The 12118-nt window shown below is 47.5% G+C and overlaps 1 protein-coding gene across 2 annotated transcripts in view; it reads left to right on the top strand.

Annotated features, from left to right (window-relative positions):
• St8sia5 (ST8 alpha-N-acetyl-neuraminide alpha-2,8-sialyltransferase 5) overlaps positions 1-12118 on the top strand; it is a 62547-nt gene that overhangs the window by 24363 nt on the left and 26066 nt on the right. The gene's annotated exons all lie outside the window — the stretch shown is intronic.

Here is a 12118-nt window from a genome sequence, read left to right as displayed (position 1 = left end):
GTAGAGTCTCCTAGGCTTACATGACCTCCACAAGTCCATGAGTTCACTCTCATGAACTTTCTGTGCCTCCATTTCTGCTCCTGTTAACGGGGGTGGGGGGGGCATTAATTCAACTGATCAGTCGCTAGAAAGGAGGTCGGTCGCATGCTCTGAAGCAGCCAAAGGCCCCAAGGTTAAAATTGCCACACAGGTAAGGTCATCACAACTTGCTTTGTCACATGCAGGCGTTGCTGTGGTCCTCTGAACAGATATTCCTGGCAGGACCGAATCCTAGCTTTGTCCCTGACCCAGGGCATTGTCTTGGAGAGGTGGCACCCCATATTTGGGGCATGACTCCTTTAAACCAAAGGAAAGCCTGAGTGAACCGTCTAGCTTCACAGGCTTTTGATTGACTTTTTTTAATCACTAATTTTGGAGGTCATGGAGCCAAACAATATAAGACCAGTCTCCCACAGGCTTTGCTGTAGGCAGGGCCTCTGGTGTGTGGGTCTTGTCAGCACTGGTTGTCTAGGTTACTTTTCAGGGACTTGAAGACTGCTTTTGTCAAAGCCACCAGATCTCCACTGCAGCCCACACAGGTACCCAGTGGGTGATCTCTTGGTGTCAGAGAGCCAAAACTCTATCCACAGATCATGGCAAACCGCTATCACCTAAACATACCTCCTGCGAAGGGGCACAAAGCTGGATTGTACACATGCAGATTGCTGCTCATTTCACCTCCAGTCACCTCTCCCCACGCCTTAGACCATGCTGTTTCTTTATTCCACAAATATCCCCAAACCCTATTTTTGGGGAGGCAAGCTATATACTTCCCCCCCATTTTCACATTTCCCCCATAACACCTTGCAAATAAGCTCTGTTACGAAGCTCACAGTATCAGTGATTATCCAGTTCTTCAAGAAAAACAAGGTTGGATCAGTAACAGCCCCCTCTGATGAGGCAGCTCTCCATTACAATGGCTAGCTCCTAGGCACTCTGTCCCCCCCCCCAAGCTCTATCCCTCTCTACTCCCTCATGGTTTGCCTCTTCCTGTCTGCTCTACCGTCTCTAAGAACTTCACACTGGGACTTGGCAAAGGGAGGACAGAAAGAAATGGAGAATGTAAAGAAAGGAGTGTTTGGGCCAGGAAGCCAGTGTCTACTTGATAATCAAATCAGTGAACCCCCAATTAAAAGCTGTAAGTTCACCTAGACACTCTATGTGGTCTTGATTGTCCTGTACTCTCCTAGCTTGATGGAGAGTCTGTCGTCAGGCAGTAAATGATGGGAGCTCACAAAGCTGACTAGAGGTTATCCTCCACCAAAGGCCTCCTTAGAAAGGCTTCTAAGGCCTCCTTAGAAAGCACCCTCTGTGGTGCTCAGCTGGGACCTTTGCCTCACAGAACAGCAACGTTCATCCATCGGCCCTCATGATGTGTTGGAAAGTGTCTCATTTCCTCTTCTCTCCTGCCCCGGAACCCATCCTCCCAGTCCTACATCAAGACTTCATGGTCACCATTGCCCACACCCCCTACCTCCAGTCTTACCTCACCCTATGCCCATGGAGTGTTATCTGCTATTGTCAAGGTAGCTGGTAGCCTCTGAGTGACCAATGGCATTGTCTCTTCTTTCTTGACCCCATTAGCACTGGGTGGAGCTATCCCTTGTGTCCTGGAAAGCAGAGCTCTTGGTCCTTGGGCTCCACACGCTGGTTTTTCTTTTTTCTTGCATCACTTTCTTTTCAGTCGACCTACCTCAGGCCTGTCTTGAAGAGCTCCTGGAGTCTCTTTGTCCTTTGACTGTGGAGCGAGTGTCTTGTCCTCTGTTCTGTGTTTCCCGTTTGTACCTGACTCTTACCTGTTACTTTTTACCCTTTGATGGCTGAAGGTCTCTGCGAACGTTCTGTGGCCACTCTGCTCGCCATTCACACCCAGACCTGTCTCCATCACACAGCCCTGTGTAGGAGAGGCAGGCCCAGCAGTTACTGTAGATTTGGCTTTTCCCAGTGCTGAATCTTAGCCACGAGTACACCCTGCAGGCTTCCTCTCTGCACTATTGCTTGCGCTGGTCTCCCCTGCCCCTTGCTTACAACCTCTTGTGCCACGCGCTATCTCCTTCCACTTCTGAGCTTCTTCTTCTCCTCTTAGAACCCCCTCAACAGCCAGGGTGAACCTTTAAATCGGGTTATGTTGCCCCCTGTTTAAATGCTCTTCAAGCTCCTGCCCTGCAAGATTGCCCACGACCCACCCAGCCTTTCTGATGCTACCGTCCTGTTCTAGTCACCCTGGCTGCTGCTATACCCTCAGCTGGCCAGTTATTGCTGTATATACTGTCTATGCTGGTTGCCTATCTGCCTAGGGCTGTGTTCACTGTCTGGAGAGGCTTTCACTGACCGGTTGGTCTCAGATCCCCTCCAGTCTCCTACCTGCTGTGTGTTTGTAGCCACTATGTTGGGAAGCTCTGTGAGGGAGGGGACGTTGTGGGGCTAGTTGATCACTGCTAGAGGTGAAATAGTCTGGCCCACACTGGAGGCTCAAGTCACCTCCACTGAGTGGAAGAGATAAGCCATCCCCACCTGAAGGGCACAGGCAGGCCATAAGGAATCAGGCGTAAGCCATCGTTTAGGGTAGGTGGGTGGCATTGTGCCTGGGGGAATGTTGGCATGAAAAAGGGGGTGCAGGAAGGTGGCCCGGGATGTTGATCAAGTAGACCCCTGATGGAAGTGAATAGGAAGACTCACAGGAGAAGAGCAGCCCAGACCCAGACGCCAGTGGGACAGGCAAAGCACGTTATGGCCTGTGCTGGGCCGGAGACCAGGGCCACCACAGAGGCAGAGATTTGGAAAAGGAGGTGACTCGGGTACAGCTCTGGTCTTAGCACTAGGAAATGGTGGACAAAGCCCAGTAAGGTCAGTGAGACCCTAACCAGTACTGGGGTGGATGTGTTGAGCAGCCAGGGCAAAGCGGGACCTTACCAGGGGTACTTTCAGGGTTTCCTGTGCTGGCTTAGAATGTGCTGGCAACCAGATCAAGGCCCTGCAGCTTTTATTTAATTAGCTTATTAACTTATTATTTTGCAGTATTAGGAGTTGAATGTAGGACGCTGCACATGCTAGGCAGTTACTCAACCATCAAACTATATTCACAGCCTTCTTTTATCTTAATTAAAACATTTTTTTTTTTTTGACATAGAATCTTTCCAAGTTTCCCATGCTGGCCTTGAAGTGACTCTGTCACCCTTGTAGGCCTTGAACTTGTGACCCTCCTGTTTCAGCCTCTCTGGTAGCTGGGTTTATAAGTCTATGCCAACAGATCCACATCACCAGGCCTGCTGCTTTTTTAGCCTTTAGACCTTTTAGCTCCAGTGACTCCTGCCATAGGGAAATCACATCCCAGAGAGAGCAGGTTCAGTCAAAGATTGCTAAGCAGACATGGAGGGCCCCTACTCTTCCTCCTGGCAGCTGCGGCCTCTGGAGGCTGGTAGCAGGGAGTCCTGAGTCCCTCTGCTCCTCTCCAGGGAGATACTTACAGCCCTGGTACTTGTCAGTCTGCAACTTCCCGACTGCTTTCTGCACGTTTGCTGACGGGGCTTGTGCTGGCTCCAGACAGCAGCTGTTCTAGTGCTGGAAATAGCACGGATCCTTGCTGAAGGGCTGTCGCCTTTGGGAGAGAAGGGGGTTGCTTACTGACAAAGCCCCCAGGGAGACATGGCTGTGGGAGCTGGGAAAAGGAATGCACTGAAGTGATGAAAACCTTGGGTTCCGGGCCTGCGAAAGCCCGAGGTTTCTTTTCTGCTGTAATTTATTAGCTGGATGACCTTGGGCAAATGGGCTTGCTGATTGCAGCCTGAATTTCAAGCAAGTCTCATCGGGCTGTTAAGAGAATTAAATGAGACAGTTTAAGAGTCTAGGAGCAGGCTATTTCACACAGCTGGGCAGGATGAGAATCAGGCGGGGCTGAAACCCAGCCCACTCTCACTCCATCAGGCCCCGTTGCTGGCATGTGGCTTAATTAATGGGGTTGGAGGGCTTTCTAATATTTTTTTTTTTTTGCACAGAGGTACCCGTGGACTAGTAGTGTTTCTACTAGGGTGGAATCAGTCTACAGTTCTCTTAGAATGCCCCAGGCATAACAGGACAAAAAGGGTATAAACTGATAGGCTCTGGCAGCTTCCCTTCCTCCTGCCCCTTGAAGGTGCTGAAGCCTACCAGCGGTGTTCTTCTATGGCACAGGGAACCTCCTCGGGGCTTCTGGGTTCTTAGATACCACTCATGCGTGCAGCTGGGTGGAGTGTGACTGGGAAGAGAATTCAGGGCCCCATCTCACACCAACCAGTGGTGACCTGGGCCTAGAGTTTTGTGGTCACTGTGACACCCAGGGAAGAAGATGAAGGGTGTCTAAGGAGGTAATAAGCAGAGCACCCCTGTTGGGGAGTTCCTAAGGAAGGGATCACTGGAGCAGATTAGGAGCCCGGTGTGGACTCTCAGCCGGCCAGCGCCAACCTCCTGAGAGGGGCCTCATCTCACAAAGCTGGAACCCTCATGTGGGCGAGAGAAGGAAAGCTGCACCCAGTCAACCAGGACCCTCCAGGCCTTCTTCATTTGTCTTCTCATAGTGGAGAAGCTGGCCAGGCAGTTGGGGCTGACTGGCTCAGTCCCCACAGGGTCCCCTGAGGGCAACAGGGCCAGAGACAGGATGGGTGTAGCCTGGAGCCAGCTTCAGCTTCCCTTCTGGAAGTCCAATGGTATTAGAGCGGAGCTAGGCTTCTGACACAGCTCTTAGGCTATTTATACCTGTAGACGCTGATCGTGGTGCCAGGTCCCTCCCCTTTGGGCTGAGTAGGGATAGACTTTCTGGAACGGAAGGAAGAGCTGGTGATTCGCTTGCTTACAAAGCCTGGGGAGTTTGAGAAGGCAGGGGATGCTTTGGTCAGGTTCCTCATGGAAAGCGAAGCCAGAGGTATTTATAGGGAGGTCTGTGACTTAAAAGCGAAGAATATTCATTGGCAATTTTCAATAGTAGACTATCAATGCAGATGCTGAGACTTATGGGCAACCTTTGGGAAGAGTGCAGGGAATCTTAGGAAAGAAGTGGGAAACAGTAAGATCTGGAGAGGACAGGAACTCCACAAGGAGAGCAACAGAACCAAAAAATCTGAGCACAGGGGTCTTTCCTGAGACTGATACTCCAACCAAGGACTATGCATGGAGATAACCATGCACAGATGTAGCCCATGGCAGTTCAGTGTCCAACTGGGTTCCATTGTAATAGCAACAAGGACTGTCTCTGACATGAACTGATTGGCCTGCTCTTTAATTACCTCCCCCTGAGGGGGAAGCAGCATTACCAGGCCACAGAAGAAGACACTGCAGCCACTCCTGATGAGACCTAATTGACTAGGGTCAGAAGGAAGGAGAAGAAGACCTCCCCTATCATTGGACCTGGGGAGGGGCATGCATGCAGAGGGTGGAGGAAGGGAGGGATTGGGATGGGAGGAGGAAGGGAACCACGGGGGGGGGGATACAAAATGAATAAAGTGTAATTAATAAAGAAAAAAAAGAACCATAACTCCACTGTGGGAAACCACACAGAAAGGACATTTTAAATGCTATCTCCATCTCCTGACTCTGAGAGGTCCCAGTGTTATCTCAGCCATCTCATCACAGGCCGTCCCTTGCCCAGGTCCAGTCACATACCCTTGGAGTTCTTTCTGCAGGTCACAGTGCGTTCCTTGCAGCTCGTACCTCTCACTCTCATGGTGGCTTCTTCCCCGACACGAAAGTATGTGAGCACCCTCTCCCTCTCCGTTGATTCAAAGCACTCCCAGTTTGCATGTCTTCCTTCAGATGGACCCCTCAGGCTTCCAGTCACTGGCAGAATCTTGGGGTTCCCACCATGGCAGTGCTCCTTGAAATGTTGTGTCATCAAATGCATCATCAGTAGAGACCAGGCTGGAACAGTGTGCCCTCAAAAGCAGAGCCCAGCAAGGTGCGAGAAAGAAACAAGAATTGATTTCCTTTTCCCGACAGCAAGACTGAGATTTCAGATATAACCAGGAAGCGGTTTGGATGACAGGGCCTAGGATCTGTGTTAATTAGGAATGGTAAGATAGAAACATACAAGTGCCTGTCATGAGGGAAGGGGCTTTATACTTACAGTTCCTAGAGATAGTTGCACAGCCCACCACATGATAAGTAACCCTTCTGCCAGTTAGGAGGCAGCAGAAGCATGGTGGCAGTGTAGACAACTGATCTCCAGGGCAGGAACTGACAAGGCAGGGTTTCCAGGCTTAAAATAGTCCTGCTTGAGTACTATTTTTTCAGGCTCCATGGTGTAGGGGTTGCCCGAGGTAGCCTATACCTGGCCATGGGGTGGTTATGGCAAGGAGTGATGGCAGAGAGTGTGGAAGATGGGGGAGGAAGGGTCTGAGAACGGCTCTGCTTTGGTTGCCTGTCATGGCAGAGGCACTTCTAGGCTAGTCTGTTATGGTCTCTAGGAACCCTGAAAGGGACACTTCCTGTAGGGTAGGCAGGACCCAGGGCTCAAGGCTTCAGAAACAATTTTTCTTTTTCTTCTTGAGCTAGGGTCTTACTATGTAGCCCTGGTTGGCCTGGAGCTCACAGAAATAAGCCTCCCTCTGCTTCCCATGTGCTAGGATCAAAGGTACGTGCCACCACTCCCAGAAGTAACAGTCTTCATACCGGTGATGCTTAGCAGAGGCAGGGTGATCAAGGACATCTAACACCCAGGCAGGACTTGGCAGGGGCTGCAGCCATCAGGAGGCGGAAGGAGGTTTAGTAAGCTCAGCAGAAGGCGGCGTCACTGGAGCAGATGGTAGAGAAACTTCTGCGTTCCTCATCTCTGACTCAGCTCTGCTATCAACCAGCTGAGAGGAGAGAGGCGAGCGCTGCACTCCCTGGGTCTCCCTGCGTTATCTGCTGGGGGCAGTTACCCTTCAATGGCAGGGCAGTGGGGGTGAGCATGCCTTACACTTCCTGTGTGTTATGCTGTCCTGGAGATGTCAACAGTGTCTCGGGGGCTGCTCATGCAGCGCTCAGTCTTCACAGAAGTGATACAATGCTAAGACGGCTATCTTGCTTCATTCATGCTACTGACACAGAACACATTGACTGGTGGAGTTCATAGACAGTGCCTTCTTCCCATATCCTCATGTGGTAGAGGGGACAAAGAGTCTCACTTTCATTTTATAAGGCTCTACCTTATAAGTATGGGGTTGTATAAGTCTATATTATAAGTCTAGCGCAGTGGTTCTCAATCTGTGGGTCACGACCCCCTTTGGGCTCACGACACCCTTTGGGCTCACATATCAGATATTTATGATTTATAACTAGCAAAATCACAGTTATGAAGTAGCAATGGATATAGTATTTACCTGCCTTATGGACATAGGACTTACCCCTAATCTCACCATATCAGGGTTTGTGATTGCTATTAGGAATTCTGGGGTGCTGCAGACACTCAGGTGATAGCAGTGGCTAATGAAGGATGTGAGCCCAGCTCTGGAAACCTCCCAACTTAAGAACCCCTCGACACATGGCAGGAGACTGTTCAGAATCATTCAGTTGCCTGTCTGAGTGATGTTGGGATTGAGGAGAAAGGAGGAAGAAAGGAAGGACGGTTGGGTGGCAGAGAGGGGAGGCTGGCTGGTCAGCTGGAAGATGCTGCCTTAGTTCAAAGCAGGAGGGAAAAGTGACCCAGACACCTTGTAGACACTGGAGATGTGTCTGCAAGTCTCCAGCTCCCCAAAGATGCTGGAGCAGTGGTTCTCAACCTCCCTAAAGCTATGACTCTTTAACATAGTTCCTCATTTGGTGCTGACCCCCCCAGCCATAAAAATCTTTTATTGCTACTTCATTACTGTAATTTTGCTAGTGTTATGAATTGTAATGTAAATGTCTGATATGTGACCCCCTAAAGGGGTCATGACCTATCTCTTGACTTTTAATTATCTTGATAACATTTGTGTCTGGAGTTTTTCTTAGCAGTCTAGGATCATGACTTCACTCAACCTGTGGTCCCAACGGCTTTAGTGACATCTGCAGGGATTGGTTGCAAATAAGACTGTGACAAGACATCTGACCTTACTTTTCTCCATGTGACTGGAAAACTACCTGAGTTAGAGCCAAGGTCATGGACTTGCATGGTGGCCACAATTTGACCCCTTGTTCTTACTTGGAGGTGACAGAATGCCTGTCAGCTAGCTAAAGGAGAAAGGGATTTGTTAAGGGTACTCCGAGCTCAGAATCTTTGAGAAAAACGAAGAAGTAGCTGAGTGTATTAGTCAGGGTCCTCTAGTAGAGCAATGGAATATAGAATGAACATAGTGAAAGGGATGACTATGTAGATAACGTAAAAGGGGATTTAACAGAGTGGCTTACACACTGATCCAGCTACTCCAACAATGGACAGTCTAAGAATACAGTAGCTGTTCGGTCCATGAGGCTGGGTTTCTCAGCTGGGCTTCAGCACGCATTGGGATCATGAAGAAGTAGAGTCTAATGCCAGTGGAGCAGTGGACTGCCAGTGACAGCGAGCACAAGCAGGCACAGACCAAAAGTTTCCCTCTTCCACATCTTTTATACTATATGTCCTAGTTAGGGTAACTATTGCTATGATGAAACACTGTGGTGATTAGGATGTAAAGTGAATATATAAACTAAAAATAATTTTTTTAAAAAAAGGGAAAAAAGAAAGTGATTTATTTGGCTTACACTTCCACATTGTAGTCCATCATTGAAGGAAGTCTGGGCAGGAATTCAAGCAGGGCTGGAACCTGGAGGCAAAGAGCTGCTAGAGAGGCCATGGAGGGGGTTGCTGCTTACTGGCTTGCTCCTTTTCATTACAGATCTATGTAAGAGTGATTACTAATAACTATAGTGGGACTTTTGGACCCATCAGAAGTATAAATAATGACACAGATGCTTCTTAATGTTTCAAAGCTTACGTCCTTTAGCGAGGGCAATCTCTCAGCCAGCTATCTGGCTTAACCTGACTAATCATGGTACTGTGTCCCATCACTTGGCTAGCTCTGCCTCTCTATTCCACTCTGGTCCATCCACCTCCATGTGTCAGCTGGCAAATTTCCCACACATCCTTTCTTCTCTCTCAGAAGTTCCACCCTCCACTTCCTGCCCAGCTATTGGCTGTCAGATCATTATTACAACCAATAGGCAAGTGAGGAAGGATGAATATTTACAAAATATGAGACCAGTGATGGTCAATAGAAATAACAATACCAAGATCCAGCTAGTACTTAGCTCTCTTCTGGCTTAGCAGTCAACAATTGAAAATACAGAAATACACCTACACACAATGTGCCCCAAGAAATAACCATACAATACAGTCAATATTATGCTGCCTTGAAATCTATTCTGCTACTTCCATTAATCCCAAACTCTTCAATTTAGCTCCAGGCAGGTATTTTTGGACAAGAGCAGAAAGAAGCCATATTCTTCTCCAATATCACAAGAACAGTTTCTAGGGCCACTTACTAATATTTTTCTTTTCTGAAACCTCTTGAGCCCAGCCATCATAATCTACGTCATTCTCAGCAGCACTGTCTTCCATGCTCCTACTAGGATGACCCTGTAAGCACCATTTAAAGTGTTCAACCATTTTTCTAGTCTTACAACAAGCATGGCCAAGCCTGTCATGGCAATACTCCACTCCTGGTACCACCTTCTGTCTTAGTCACTGTTCTATTACTATGGGGAGAGGGGAGGGAGAAGGAAGGGAGAGAGAGACAGAGACAGAGACAGAGACAGACAGAGAGATTGACTTTGGGCTTGGCATGGGCTTTTGAAACCTCAAAGTCTACCCCTATGACACAGTTCCTTCAACAAGGCCACACCTCCAAATCCTTCTAATTCTTTCAACTAGTGCTGCTCCCTGGGAACCAAGCATTCAATTATATGAGCCTATGGGGGCCATTTTTATTCAAACCACAACATTCCACTTCAATGTGATATGTACACTTTTAGCAGATAAGGAGCACCAGGAAATGTAATGGAGCTAAGTCTAGTGTTCAAGGTGACAAAAGAAAATCCTGATGATAAATGGAATAAAAGGAGTAATAACCTCAGAGTAAGACCTCACCAGCTAAGCTTCCAACTTGTGAAAGGAAAGAAAAGCTTTGGCAGGAAGGAAGCTGCCACCAAAAGGAAACTGGTGTGAATGTAATTGAAGGAAGTGTCCAAGTTCCAGTTCCATCAAGCAGTAGGACTTGCCAGCTTCAGCAGTGCGATTCTGGCTTTAGAGTCAAAGATACAAGAAAGGGCTTGCTTGTGGAATCTTCTTCCATGGCCAAGGAAAGCCACTGAGGTCAGGCATGTGTCCCTGCATGGAGGCCTAGAGGCCATCACATGAGGCTGTGAAGGTGAAGCCTGGATTGCCTTAGAAACCCCAAGATGTTGGAGATACCAGAGTTGGGGGATACCCACCAAACTGCAGACTGGGTGTAGAACCAGCACAAGAGAGAGAAATGGAATTGGAGATCTGAAGAGCACTTTGACTTCAGACATAGAGATTTATAGAATTTGGAGTTTGCTTTGCTGGTTTTAGGTATGCTTTGGTCCGATATTTCCCCATGATGCTACCTTTTCTCCATTTTGGAATGGTGATATACATCCTGTGCCACAGTGTGATAGAAGCATGTGATCTGCTTTTTAATTTTTATTTTATGGGGATGATAATTAAGAGATTGCCATGAGTCTCTAAAGAGATTTTGGACTTTCAAAAAATGTTGAGACTGTGATATACTACAGGGTCTTTGGAAGTTGGACTGAATGCATATTTTGTAGCATATTATATATCTGAGCCTATGGAGGCCAGGGAATGGAATGTGGTGGTTTGAATAAGAATGACCCCTATAGGCTCATATATTTGAATGCTTGGTCACTAGGGAGTGGCACTATTTGAAAGAATTAGAAGGATTAGGAGGTGTGGCCTTGTTGAAGGAAGTGTGTCACTTGGGGTGGGCTTTGAGGTTTCAAAAGCCCATGCCCAGCCCAGAGTCTCTCTCTCTCTCTGCCCATGAATCAAGATGTAGCTCTTAGCTACTGCTCTAGTACCTGCCTGATGCCACCAGGATCCCCACCAAGATGATAATGGACTAAACCTTTGAAAGTGTTAGCAAGCCCCTAATTAAATGCTTTCTTTTATAAGAGCTGCCTTGGTCATGGTGTCTCTTCATAGCAATAGAACATTGAGAAACACATACCAGAAGATGTGGTCCAGATTCAAGGTGGATCTACCTACTGCAAAAGATCCAGATTAAAAGTGGATCATCTGATCCCAAATGATTTCATTAAAAAAAATGTTTCACAGGTATACCCAGCCACTTGGATTTTAGTTAATTCCAGATGTAGTCAGGTTGACAACCAAAAATAGCCATCACACTGAGTAATGGCACTGTGAAATGGGGCCATCATGCAAGCTGCTGTCTGTGATGTAATCATGAACTTGCTTCCACAACTGTAGTTTCTGAGATCCATGCCATCTCTGTCTGCACCATGTTCCTTTTTATGCTTCTCAAGGAACAGCTTGGAATCAGTCTCTTTAGAACGTTTCTGATTGGTTGGACCTAAATTATTTCCAGGGCCTTAGACTCAAAGGAATCTGGGAAGTGTAGTCTTTAGTGTGTTTTTGTAGTTCAGATGGGAAAGAAATAACAAGGACACAGTATCTGCATTTGAGATGCTCACCATTTGGAAAAGCCGTAGAGACAGAGGCAGATTATAATATGGCGTTATTTGTTCTAACTATTATATAGTGAATAGAGCCCAGGGGTAGGGACTACATGAGAACTCCCAGAGGTGTAGGCCTTTGACTTAGATTGTGAAGCTGGGTTTGCCAAATGAGAAAGACAGAGAAAGGGTTTCAGAAACAAGAGGGAAGCAGAGCAAGGGTGAGTTTGCTATTACAGAGGTCCTCAGTCTTAGTTCTTATGAATTCTACCTAATACTTTCATGATAAAGATATGGAGCCAGTTGATTTTGGAAATGGGAGACAATTCATTATATAGAACTTTATTTCTTTGGATCTTGAGCATGTTAGGCAAGCATTCAACCACTGAGCTGCCCCTCCAGCCAGCATTTTATGATTTTTAAATTAATGCATGTC

The sequence above is a fragment of the Meriones unguiculatus genome, chromosome 2 (genome assembly GCF_030254825.1).
Source record: "Meriones unguiculatus strain TT.TT164.6M chromosome 2, Bangor_MerUng_6.1, whole genome shotgun sequence".
Taxonomy (NCBI): Eukaryota; Metazoa; Chordata; class Mammalia; order Rodentia; family Muridae; genus Meriones; species Meriones unguiculatus.
This window is presented reverse-complemented; position numbering and strand designations above follow the sequence as displayed.